The following is a 228-nucleotide window of genomic DNA, read 5'->3' on the forward strand; positions in this document are numbered from 1 at the left end:
GTCAAGAACTGGGGTTAAGAATGCATCACAATCAATGTATAGCGCTGGATTTGAACTGGAAGAACTTTGTTTAGAACTGGTATTTAGTAGAGATTTTATGAATGTCACAGAACTTGGTGGTCTTTGTAATATTGGCTGTTATAAAAGCTAAGCCCCTTGTGAAATAAGTTGCTGTAACATCATCATAGCACCTTTGCTTCAACTTCAAAACTGAACAAAGAAAAAGGC

Source organism: Erinaceus europaeus, chromosome 10 (genome assembly GCF_950295315.1).
Source record: "Erinaceus europaeus chromosome 10, mEriEur2.1, whole genome shotgun sequence".
Classification (NCBI taxonomy): Eukaryota; Metazoa; Chordata; class Mammalia; order Eulipotyphla; family Erinaceidae; genus Erinaceus; species Erinaceus europaeus.